General features: G+C 41.7%; 1 protein-coding gene across 1 annotated transcript in view; it reads left to right on the forward strand.

The window, feature by feature from the left end:
• pdzd8 (PDZ domain containing 8) overlaps positions 1 to 12,634 on the forward strand; it is a 33,800-nt gene that overhangs the window by 11,448 nt on the left and 9,718 nt on the right. The gene's annotated exons all lie outside the window — the stretch shown is intronic.

A 12,634-nucleotide genomic window follows, 5' to 3' on the forward strand; every position in this document is an offset into this window, starting at 1 on the left:
AACATTTTTGTATATGGCTGTACAGAACAATTAATTTGTTATGTGGTCAGAGCACAAGGTCAGGCTTTAAACAGCGACCCCTGGAGTCGAGAGGGTTAAGGACCTCACTCAAGGACCCAACTGGAATTCAAACCCTCAATCTCACCTTCATCTAATCTACCTATACACTAAGTAAAAGCCCATATAAAGCTATATACACGTTAGTTATTACTTTTTCATACACTTTATGGCCAAAAGTATTTGGACACCTGAGTGTGCTTGTTGGACGCCCGATTATCAAAACTAATGGTATTAAAATAGTGACCTGCATGATCCTTTCAGCTAGAGCAACAGCCAGTCTTCTGAGAAGGCTTCTCACAAGACTCTGTCTGTGGTATGTCTGTGGGAAGTATGTCTGTGGGAAAGCTGTGGAGTGGGGCCGAGGTCAGGGCTTTGAGCAGGCCACTGGAGTTTTTATAGACCATGCTTTGTGCACAGGAGCACGTTCATGCTGGAACAGCAAAGGGCATATGATTTTATATACATTTCATATACTGTATATACAGTGGGGGAAATAGGTATTTGATCCCCTGCTGATTTTGTAAGTTTACCCCCTTACAAAGACTTGAACAGTCTATAATTTTTATGGAAGGTTTATTTTAACAGAGAGAGACAGAATATCAACAAAAAATCCAGAAAAAAAACATTAAATAAAAGTTATAAATTAATTTGTATTTAATTAAGGGAAATAAGTATTTGATCCCCTACCAACCAGCAAGAATTCTGACCCCCACAGACCGGTTATGTGCCCATGAGGCACACAAATTAGTCCTGTCCCTGTATAAAAGACTCCTGTCACAGAATCAGTTTCTTCCGTTCAAATCTCTCGACCACCATGGGCAAGACCAAAGAGCTATCAAAGGACATCAGGGACAAGATTGTAGACCTGCACAAGGCTGGAATGGGCTACAAGACCATCAGCAAGAAGCTTGGTGAGAAAGAGACCACTGTTGGTGCGATCATTCGAAAATGGAAGAAATACAAGATCACAGTCAATCACCCTCACTCTGGAGCTCCATGCAAGATCTCACCTGGTGGGGTAAGAATGATTCTTAGAAAGGTGAGGTCAGTCCAGAATTACATGGGAGGAGCTCGTCAATGATCTCAAGGGAGCTGAGAGCACAGTCACCAAGAAAACCATTAGTAACACACTTCGCCGTAATGGATTGAGATCCTGCAGTGCCCGCAAAGTCCCTTTGCTCAAGAAGGCTCATGTACAGGCCCGTCTGAAGTTTGCCAATGAACACCTGAATGCGTCAGAGAAAGCTTGGGAGAATGTGATATGGTCAGATGAGACCAAAATTGAGCTCTTTGGCATCAACTCCACTCGCCGTGTTTGGAGGCAAAGAAATGCTCGGTGGGGATGGTGTTCTTGGGGTCATATCCAGCATTTCTCTGCTCCCAGCTCCCTTGAGATCATTGACGAGCTCCTCCCGTGTAATTCTGGACTGACCTCACCTTTCTCAGAATCATTCTTACCCCACCAGGTGAGATCTTGCATGGAGCTCCAGAGTGAGGGTGATTGACTGTGATCTTGTATTTCTTCCATTTTCGAATGATCGCACCAACAGTGGTCTCTTTCTCACCAAGCTTCTTGCTGATGGTCTTGTAGCCCATTCCAGCCTTGTGCAGGTCTACAATCTTGTCCCTGACGTCCTTTGATAGCTCTTTGGTCTTGCCCATGGTGGTCGAGAGATGTGAACGGAAGAAACTGATTCTGTGACAGGAGTCTTTTATACAGGGACAGGACTAATTTGTGTGCCTCATGGGCACATAACCGGTCTGTGGGGGTCAGAATTCTTGCTGGTTGGTAGGGGATCAAATACTTATTTCCCTTAATTAAATACAAATTAATTTATAACTTTTATTTAATGTTTTTTTTTCTGGATTTTTTGTTGATATTCTGTCTCTCTCTGTTTAAATAAACCTTCCATAAAAATTATAGACTGTTCAAGTCTTTGTAAGGGGGTAAACTTACAAAATCAGCAGGGGATCAAATACTTATTTCCCCCACTGTATATATATATATATATATATATTTATATAAATATATATGCACACACGCACACACACACACATATATAAAGTGTATATATATTGTGGTTGACAAATGGTTATTAAACACCCAGCTTCAGTTCTAGGGTTCCTCTAGTGTGTTTGCAGCTGTAAGTGTGTTAATAAATTGCAGTCTAAGTTCAGAACATCAGTGCCAAGCAGCAAATCGATAATCTGGTGATTAACAGCAGCGTTTCCTCCGAGTGACATTTTTGGCTGAAAGAACCATAGAAAACCATCACTAATTACTGCAATTTGAAGGAACGATTGCTTTTCATTCCCGCTGTCTCAAAAAATACGCCTCCGTTAGTTAAAATGTCATCTTCGACGAGTTTTATGTATCTGTCGCTTTGTTTAGGGGAGCAGTTACCCTATTCAGTACAGATATTAGAGCGCTTGTCTTCAAATAAAGAAGATTTGGAACAGTGTTGGATCTACCCATGAGTGGATAATTTGCTAAATATGTTCTAATTTTTGGATTTACAGTTTCAGCCTTGCTAACAGGTGTAATAAATCAGTTATATAAAGAAATGATATGCTTCCAATGTTGCGGCAACAGTTTAGGGAAGGCCCTTTCCTGTTCTTACATGACTGCCCCCCTTGTGCACAAGGCAATCTCTATACAGACTCTCGGTTTAAAGAAATTCCAGCTTTGGAATGAACCGAACATGGAATGAAACTTTCAATTAGAACATCAATTGAGGCTTTCTTGACTGTCAGTGCCCAGTCCTATAAGCGCCCTTTTGATTGAATGGGCACAAATTCCCACAGACTCTTGAGAAACGTCTTTTTTAAAAGAGTGGCTGCTGTTTTAGCTAAAAAGATCACATAGAAGTTGCTTGATTTTAATACTGTTCAGTTTTTGAAGTTGAATGTCCGGCAAGCTCATGATTAGGTGTCCAAATACTCTAATTTCTCAATTTCTTCTACTTATTTGGTGCTTTAACAACTTTAATTAATCAGTTTACCGAATGAAACTAGTTAGCTAATGTAGCTAATTGACCAACACAAGCTAATAAAGCTAATAAGCTGTTTGTCTGAAAGGAGTTTTTTAAAAAGTGTTTTTTAAGGCTTTGCGACTCAATTGAGCAAAATCAAGAGTTTAAACCTACAAATAAATCAAAATGGAACTGATTTGTTGTCTGCTTTGATTTTTATTCATTAAAAACTGGCCGATGTAGCGAATTAACCACCACAAGCTAATAAAGCTAATAAGCTGATTGTCTGAAACGAGTTGTTTTCAAAGTCATTTTTAAGGCTTTGCGTCTCAATTGAGCAAAATCAGGAGTTCAAATCTCAGAATAAAGGAAGTTTGGAACTGATTTTATCTTTGCTTTGATTTTTTATTATTAATAATTGGCCAATGTAGCGAATTAACCACCACAAGCTCATCAAGCTAATAAGCTGATTTTTAAGGCTTTGCGACTCAATTGAGCAAAATCAAGAGTTTAAATATTTAAATAATGAAGTTTGGAACTGATTTCTTGTCTGCTTTGATTTATTGTCTGCTTTTATTTATTTAAAATGGGCTTTTATTTAATACAGAAGCTGCAAGCTAGAGTGTTCAGTTCTGTTGTTGTCCACTAGGGTGCAGCATCATCACTGAAATAAACAAGTCGAGTCTGTGTGGTGTTTAACGCTGTGTGTTCCAAACTAAAACTAAGGGGGTAGGAGGGGAATTCTGGACAACCGAAGGGGGCAAAATCCCCCCTGAAATCGAGGAAAATAAAACTAAATGGAAACAAAAATTATGTGATTTTTCGGGACTTTTAAGACGCTTGGTTTGATCAAGGTTTTTTGGTCGCTATATTTCATTTTTATCAATCCTTTATTCCGATACTTTATTCAGGTTAGGGTCACTGCAAGTCCACTTCCACTGGGAAACAATGGACAGGCTGTCACCAGAAGGCTTCAGGCACTACAACTTACCCCCTGTCCACCATGCATAACCAATCATGTCTGTAATTCATTGTGGAATCTCAGATCGTAGCATAGTGTTTCTGTAGAAGCTTTACGATGGCTGCTTGACTTACAGCTTTTGTGTTTGGCTTACCAATTAAATTTAGGGAGGCTCGGTGGGTAGCGCTGTCACCTGGGTTCGATACCCAGCGGTACAGGTCCTTTCTGTGTGCAGTTTGCATGTTCTCCACTTGTCTGTGTGGGTTTCCTCGCACAGTCCAAAGACGTGCAAATGAGGTGAACTGGAGATACAAAATTATCCATGACTGTGTTTGATGTCTTGTGTAAGCAGTAACTATCGTTCCTGTCATGAATGGAACCAAAGTGTGTAAAACATGACGTTAAAATCCTAATAAATAAACAAATTTGACTTTTGCATAATGTGACAGTTTGGAGATCTTTCAGACCTTGACATATGACCACTGTTCCCACACTTTGTATTTTTTGCCGCTGAACCAGCCGTATTTAAATCTACACCATGAGTGCTAATACAGTATATGTTTACATGTACTTATTTTTAATTGTTGATATCTGATCTGTAGTCAGGTAGGAATTCTGTTGTTGAGCAGCTTGTATAAAATAGATCTCAGGATTAAAGACAGATAACGTTCAGGTCACATTACTACCGCTCATATACACGCTCAGCTTTACAACACGTGCTTTAATTAAAGCTGGAACAACGAATGCTGTGTACACAACACGGACCGTGTGTTTGTTTGTGTGTGTGTGTGTGTGTGTGTGTGTGTTTCCGAGCACTCACTAAGTAATAAATGAAGACAAAGAGCTGTGAGAGAGAAGGTGTGTTCTGCGTAGATGTGACGTCTGAGCACGTATGTTTGCTGATTTGGACGCTTGTTCGTTCTCGGGGATCGAGTGATTGGAACATGTGGAAAAAGAATATACTCAGTACATTATACAGATATACAGAACAGGAAGCAAACAATCAACCGGGTGCTTACAGAATCAGGTGTTTTATCAGGACGATCCAAAACACAATCCTTAGTTTTACTAACCTTGGTGGCAGAAGAATCTAGAATGCTCTAGACCAGTGGTTCTCAAACTGTGGTACGTGAAGCAGCACGAGGTGGTACGCCAGATAATCTCGGAAAAGTAATTACATGCACCGGAAAAAAAAAAAAAAAAAAAAAAAAAAAAAGTGTAAATTACTAATAAAATTCTTATAATTCTGTTTTAATAAAATCAGTTGAATTAAAACAAATCGTATTAAAACTAATGTGTTATTTAAAATATTCGGGGCTACGCAGACACCGTACTTCATTACGTCTATACTTCACGTTCGCGGTTTCCATCTGGAAATTTCCGAAACGGTATCAGTAAAGTTATCAGTAAAGTTATCAGTAAAGTTATCAGTAAAGTTATCAGTAGATCTCTTGCTTTTATCAGATCAGATCTGCGTTTGAAGCTCACTGATCTCGTTCCTGGCTGCTCCGCTAAACAGACGCATCCCATTAACTCACATGCCGATTCTATTGAACGGATCTTTGAAATGAACGAAAGGAGCCGAGTCTTTTATTTGTGCACAATTCTTATCGGCTGTAATCCACCCATTCAGCTTCCATCAGTAAAGGGGAATTAATCGTAAATCGTAATAAAGGCTGTGTATTGTCGATATTCAAATCCGAAACACTTTCAGTATTGCGGAGAGCGAGACACACACACACACACACACACACACACACACACACACACACAGAGATAGTAGTATAATTACAAATAATTGAGAAATAAACTATGAACTTGTTTAATTCTGTTAAATCTGATTATTTCATTGTGCTTATGTTTTAAAGCAGAAACAAACACAGTCACATCTCTGTACAAGAGAGGATTTTTCTGAAACTTAATGAAATGCAACCACAGTCTGCCTCTTCCCTGTAGTGTTTTTGCCTTTTGTTTGAATTAATGTTTGAATTAGGCCTACATTTAATGCAAATTTGATGTTAATATCGAGGGTGTCTTATAGTTTACCTAGTAGCGTGAAGTCACTTTTTGAACGGCTCCTTGAAAGGAACCGAGCCAAAAGATCCAGCTCCCGTCAAGAAGCCATAATTCCCATCACTAATATATACAGTATATATTGTAGCGACCCGCTGCTGTGGCTGAGAAGGGGGCAGAGCTTTACCCAGAAGGACTTGCGGCTATGGTTACAAGATCCACCGTGACCGTGTTATTCAGCACTGAAAATGGGGTTGGCTGTGCTGACTACTGCAGCAGATGGCTTTGGGTTTTGGGCTGTGCAGCTATTAGCTGTGTGGCTGTGTGGCTATGTATATGTGGTATGAATGTCTATGTGTGTGAATGGATGTTTGTCCACATGGTCACTGAAAGAGCTGATTTCCCATCCCATTTCGTCTTCGACGCCGTAGAAACGTCACAATATATATATATATATATATATATATACAGGGGTTGGACAAAATAACTGAAACACCTGGTTTTAGACCACAATAATTTATTAGTATGGTGTAGGGCCTCCTTTTGCGGCCAATACAGCATCAATTCGTCTTGGAAATGACATATACAAGTCCTGCACAGTGGTCAGAGGGATTTTAAGCCATTCTTCTTGCAGGATAGTGGCCAGGTCACTACGTGATGCTGGTGGAGGAAAACGTTCCCTGACTCGCTTCTCCAAAACACCCCAAAGTGGCTCAATAATATTTAGATCTGGTGACTGTGCAGGCCATGGGAGATGTTCAACTTCACTTTCATGTTCATCAAACCAATCTTTCACCAGTCTTGCTGTGTGTATTGGTGCATTGTCATCCTGATACACGGCACCGCCATTGGATGCACATGGTCCTCCAGAATGGTTCGGTAGTCCTTGGCAGTGACGCGCCCATCTAGCACAAGTATTGGGCCAAGGGAATGCCATGATATGGCAGCCCAAACCATCACTGATCCACCCCCATGCTTCACTCTGGGCATGCAACAGTCTGGGTGGTACGCTTCTTTGGGGCTTCTCCACACCGTAACTCTCCCGGATGTGGGGAAAACAGTAAAGGTGGACTCATCAGAGAACAATACATGTTTCACATTGTCCACAGCCCAAGATTTGCGCTCCTTGCACCATTGAAACCGACGTTTGGCATCGGCACGAGTGACCAAAGGTTTGGCTATAGCAGCCCGGCCGTGTATATTGACCCTGTGGAGCTCCCGACGGACAGTTCTGGTGGAAACAGGAGAGTTGAGGTGCACATTTAATTCTGCCGTGATTTGGGCAGCCGTGGTTTTATGTTTTTTGGATACAATCCGGGTTAGCACCCGAACATCCCTTTCAGACAGCTTCCTCTTGCGTCCACAGTTAATCCTGTCGGATGTGGTTTGTCCTTCTTGGTGGTATGCTGACATTACCCTGGATACCGTGGCTCTTGATACATCACAAAGACTTGCTGTCTTGGTCACAGATGCGCCAGCAAGACGTGCACCAACAATTTGTCCTCTTTTGAACTCTGGTATGTCACCCATAATGTTGTGTGCATTGCAATATTTTGAGCAAAACTGTGCTCTTACCCTGCTAATTGAACCTTCACACTCTGCTCTTACTGGTGCAATGTGCAATTAATGAAGATTGGCCACCAGACTGGTCCAATTTAGCCATGAAACCTCCCACACTAAAATGACAGGTGTTTCAGTTATTTTGTCCAACCCCTGTATATACTACATATATATATATGCACACACCTAATTAATGTGAGCCTTATGTGGTTCTGTGATGAGAAACATAGGTGGTACTCGGAAGTTTCGATTTGATAATGGGTGGTACTCGGTCTAAAAAGTTTGAGAACCACTGCTCTAGACTGTGATAGACTGTATTATTCACTTCAGTGACAGAAAGATCTAGAATCGTTTGTGGTAGACATTTTACACGCCATTTGACAGAAGGATCTAGAAACCTGTGACAGAAAGATCTAGAAACCTGTGACAGAAATATCTAGATACTTGTGAAAGAAAGGTCTAGACTCCTCTCTGACAGAAGGATCTAGAATCCTCTCTGACCAAAGAATCTAGAATCCTCTGTGACAGAAAGATCTAGAAACCTCAGTGACAGAAGGATCTAGAATATTTTGTGGTTGACATTTTTACACACAATTTGACAGAAAGATCTAGAATCCTCAGTGACAGAAGGATCTAGAATCTTCAGTGACAGAAAGATCTAGAAACCTGTGACAGAAGGATCTAGAAACCTGTGTAAGAAAGATCTAGAAACCTGTGACAAAAGGATTTAGAAACCTGTGAAAGAAAGATCTAGGTTCATCCGTGACAGAAAGATCTAGAAACCTCTGTAACAGAAGGATCTAGAATCCTCAGTGACAGAAGAATCTAGAATCCTCAGCGACAAAGATCTAGAATCCTTTGTGGTAGACACTTTTTACACACCATTTGACAGAAAGATCTAGAATTCTCTGTGATGGTCCAAAACGCACGAAACTTGAGGAAAGGGATACAATTAAGCATTTAATCTCAATTATATCAGAAATTTGTGGATTGTGCCAGAAAACATCAAAAAACAAACATACCGATGAGTGTTTCCTACAGGTGTATGTAAACTTTTGCCCTCAGCGATAGCGGCGTATGAGTGTATGATTTATCAGAAGCCACTAGACTGTAGCAGGGTTTTAAACGCAGGATTATTACTGCTGGTGCCACCTAGAAAAGGTCATTCTCCCTCTCTCTGTATCTCTCTAGCTCTCCTTCTCCAAATCATCAGTTCTGAGAGGTTACTCTATCTTCTAAAAACTGTCCTAAAATTGTGCACATCAGCTGCATTAAACTACCTAGTGAGGTCTATCAGTACAGCACAGACCGTCGACAGAATGCCCACCCATCGTAACTGAGTGGGTGATTCAGTTGTCTTAAAATTAGCAATACAGGGTGGAGGGGGTCACACATGGATTTACACTGGCTGTATTTACACAGCTGCTCTAGTGACAGACTGTTTCTCTTCATAACCCTGTGTGTGTGTGTGTGTGTGTGTGTGTTAGTGTTAGTGTTAGCTTTATTCACTGTATATGCTTCTCTAGACCTGCTGTAGAACACTGTGTTCATTAAACGGTTCCTCTGGAGAGGGTTTGTACATTATTCAGTCCTGTAATTAGGCTGTACGCAGGGTCCTTCTCGGGGGGGGGGGGGGGTCAATCAAAAGGGTGAAAAATTTTAATATCCGTTGGACAGAAGGTGATAAGTTTGTTTAGTTAAGGAGGTTTATTGGTCTCGCTCTGTTTATCTGCCTGCTCTGTGTGTGTTGTGTGTTGATTTCTCCTCCTCGTTGCTTGAACACTCATTAAACGACTGCTTTGGTGCATGATGGGACGTGTGATGAGCGTATTTCTCACGTTCCACCGTTTACTGGTCTGATGAAGCTGGGAGGTGTTCCTGAACGTGTTAAATATGCTTCAGTGTAGTTCCCCGTTGTCTCCCCGTGTTCGACTCAGTGACTCGCATCGGTGTGACGGGTGCAGCCCGAATCCAGCCGAACGTAACCAGCACTGCAGGGTGAACGCCGCGCTTACTGAGCTTCTCAGGGTTCCGTTCATCTAACACGTCCGACTCGGTTAAAATCACTCCTACTGACAGACTGACAGTGGGTCTGTGTGAAAACCTAGTGAGCTGCCTTGCTGCCTACTGCCTACCTGATCAGCTGCCTCAGTAGAGAGGATGCTAATAAGACTCAAACTCATAAAGCAGATTATTTAGACGCTCCCCCGTTATTCAGTCAGATTATTACTCAGAATTAAGGCGCCTCAGTAGGATCATTTTAAAGTATCTAAGAATTTAGACATGCCCTCTTCTCGGGATTGTAGGATGGTGTAAATTGCGTCCCTGTATAGAGATCTCGAGCGAGGTTTAGGACGAGCGTCAGGAGGAGCCGCCTGTGTTTACAGCTGATTGTTGTTGCCGGTCGATTCCTCAGACGGGCAGCTGGTCTCTCTCTGCCTGCTGATTGTTTGATCCAGACTGAAGTGTGTCGAGGCTAAATCTTATTTTTATGCACTTTATTGCTTCTCTCTGCGAGCGCCGGCCGGCGGCCTCGGCTCTGCGTCTGGAACGGAGAGGAAGGCGGACGAGCGAGTGGAGAGACGGGAAGAGGCAGGAAGCAGCTGGAGCCGCTGTGGTTTACTTTGTTGGGTGTCAAATTCCAAATGATCTGTAGAGTAACGACTTTAAATCTGTCAAAAAAAAAGAGCCAAAAACAAACAAAAAAATCCACATTAACAGACAGTAAATGACAGTGACTGATAGTAACAGACAGACAGAAACTGACAATAACAGACAGTAACTGATAGTAACAGACAGTAAAAGACAGTAACATACTGTAACTGACAGACAGTAACAGATAGTAATTGACAGTAACAGATAGTAATTGACAGTAACAAATAGTAACTGACAGACAGTAACTGACAACAGGCAGACAGTAACTGACAATGACAGTAACAGACAGACAGTAAAAAATAGTCAGTAACTGACTGATAAAAAACTGAGAGATTGTGAGCAATTAACAATAACTGACAGTAACAGACAGACAGTAACTGACAGTGACACAGTAACTGCTTTCTATGGAAATCTGCTGCTGGCTGGTGTTAAAGAAGTGACCGTTGACTTCACACGTGTCTGTTGCTAGTTTGCCGCCCTCCTCAGTCTGGGTGGGAGTGCTGAGAGAGGGGGAGGGAATAATATTACAATGCTAAATATGGGGGGGGGGGGGTGAAGGGGCATAAGGTAAAACAATAAGGGATCTTCCAGTTCAAACCAATTGGGTTTTATCGTGTAGCGTTAGCCTGACAGTGTAGCTTCACTTCCTTGCGAGTGCGCCGGATCTCCTGGAGTCGTTTTGTTTACTTCACACAACGCCAATCGTTTTCTGAAGCTAAATGTCACCCAGCGAATATCAACCCGGTTTGAACCGACTAGCAGGCGGGAGCCTGAGTCGCTTAAAACGGCTGAATGAAATGTCAGCGTGATAAAGTGACGGCCGTCCGTCCCGCGCCCCTTTTTTCCGCTGAAGCACTTTGGAGTGCTGATAGTCGAGCCTCTCGTATTCCACCTCCACCTTTCCATCTTCTGCTCGCGCTCCACCGCCCGTATGCTAACGATGCTCCGCTCTTTATTTTCTGTAGAGCCACAATGAGCGCTAAATACAGGCCGGCGGCGGAAGAAAAGCTGGTCGAGCGCGGGCGAGAGGGGGGGGGTGTTTTTTTTTTTTTTTAAATGTCCCGTCTCCATAACGACCCCTCCTTTTGTGCGGCGCTTTATGGAAGAGCTTCTGTCACAAAGCGCAGCGCCGGCATGAAAATTCAATCAGCCGCCGACAAGAGCGGCCGGCCGCGCTCACGTCTTTGAATTCGATTGTGGCTCCGGCGCGGAGCTCTTTTACACAAACCAGGACGCGAATTAATGAGCCACGGGAGCGAAAGTATACAGACACCTTACAGCTCAGGAGCTTGGACGGTCCATTCCAAAAACATGGAGATTAATATGGTGGCATCACTGTTTTAAAGTGTATTAACTTTTTAATAAGGCAACGACAGCCTTAAGTCTTTTGTGATTTGGGATTAAATTGTTTTTCTATATGCTGTGTAGACAACAGACAGTAACTGACAGTAAAATACTGTAACTGATAGTAAAAGACAGTTTCTGACAGACAGTAAAAGGCAGTAACTGACAAAGTAACTGACTGAAACTGACAGTGAAAGACTGGCAGACAATTAAAGGCAGTAACTGACATACAGTAAAAGAAAGTAAATGACAGACAATAAAAGGCACTAACTGACAAAGTAACCGACTGTACCTGACAGTAAAAGACAGTGTCTAACAATTAAAGGCAGTAACTGACAGTCAAAAGACAGTAACAGACAATAAAATACAGCATCTGACAGACAGTAAAAGACAGTAACTGACAGACAATAAAAGTAGTAACCGATATTAACAAGTGGTAACTGACAGACAGTAAAAGACAGTATCTGACCGAAAATTAAAAGCATAACTGACAGTAAAAGACAGTAACCAACAGACAGTAAAGGACAGTAACTGACAGACAAAAGACAGTAACAGACAATAAAATACAGCATCTGACAGACAGTAAAAGACAGTAACTGACAGACAATAAAAGTAGTAACCGATATTAACAAGTGGTAACTGACAGACAGTAAAAGACAGTATCTGACCGAAAATTAAAAGCATAACTGACAGTAAAAGACAGTAACCAACAGACAGTAAAGGACAGTAACTGACAGACAAAAGACAGTAACTGACAGACAATATAAGACAGTATCTGGCTGACAGTTAAAGACAGTAACTGACAGTAAAAGACAATATCTGACAAACAATTAAAGGCAGTAACTGACAGACAAAAGACAGTAACCATCAGTCAGTAAAAGATAGTAACTGACAGACAGTAAAAGACAGTAACTGGCAAAGTAACAGACTGTAACTGACAGTAACAGACAGTAACTAACTAACAAATAGTAACTGACAGAGTAATAGACAGTAACTGACATTATCAGATTGTATCTAACCGACTATTAAAGACAGTAAGTGACAGTAACCGACAGACAGTATAGGACAG

This window comes from Trichomycterus rosablanca, chromosome 13 (assembly GCF_030014385.1).
Source record: "Trichomycterus rosablanca isolate fTriRos1 chromosome 13, fTriRos1.hap1, whole genome shotgun sequence".
NCBI lineage: Eukaryota > Metazoa > Chordata > Actinopteri > Siluriformes > Trichomycteridae > Trichomycterus > Trichomycterus rosablanca.